The following is a 713-nucleotide window of genomic DNA, read 5'->3' as shown; positions in this document are numbered from 1 at the left end:
TTACACCGAGCACTTGGGCTTGGAACTCTTGGGCTTAAGACACCTTGGCTTTGCCTTCGGCTTGCCGCATTCCATACTGTTTCTGGGGCGGGGACATGCCGTACGGGGTCGGGCGCACTTGGTCTTCGGTTTGGCGCAATTGCGACGTTGCTTCGAGGACTTGGCCCGCGGTTTTGGGCAACTCTTCCAGACCCTGGGCTTGGAACACTTGTTCTCCTTTCTTGGAGTGCAGCTATTGGAGCCACAGGCACCAAAGAAAGTGTCGCAGCCACTTATTTCAGAGCTCGGCCTCAATAGAGCGCTGAAGACTGCTCACACTGTTCGGCTCTACGTGAAAAGTGTCCAATGGTTCCTGCGGAAGTGCATTACGATTGCATAAATGTGCATTTCATTTGTATTCGACACCAATAATTTACCGCAGAGTACTGGCATCGATGACGGAATGACATTTCGTTCCATCGGGTTTCAGCTGCCCGTCTTATCTGATAATTCGAGTAATATTCTCCATATCGTTTCTTAAAGTCCCTCAGAAAATTAACAAAGCCAGACGATGAGGCGTATTCGTACTCTGTCCTATTGATATCTTCGTCAATGTCGGAAGCGTCGGACTTAACATATTCAATTGCTTTTCTAGAGGTTTTTACTGATTTTGAAACTGCCACGTCCGGCTTGATATCCTTTTGTTTCAGATTGCTCATTTTGCTACCAATTAT

The 713-nt window shown here is 47.4% G+C and overlaps 1 pseudogene; it reads right to left on the bottom strand.

Annotated features, from left to right (window-relative positions):
• Positions 1–713, bottom strand: CR45773 (annotated as a pseudogene).

The sequence above is a fragment of the Drosophila melanogaster genome, chromosome Y (genome assembly GCF_000001215.4).
Source record: "Drosophila melanogaster chromosome Y".
Classification (NCBI taxonomy): Eukaryota; Metazoa; Arthropoda; class Insecta; order Diptera; family Drosophilidae; genus Drosophila; species Drosophila melanogaster.
The sequence above is the reverse complement of the archived record's forward strand: the minus strand, read 5'-3'. Positions and strand labels throughout refer to the sequence as shown.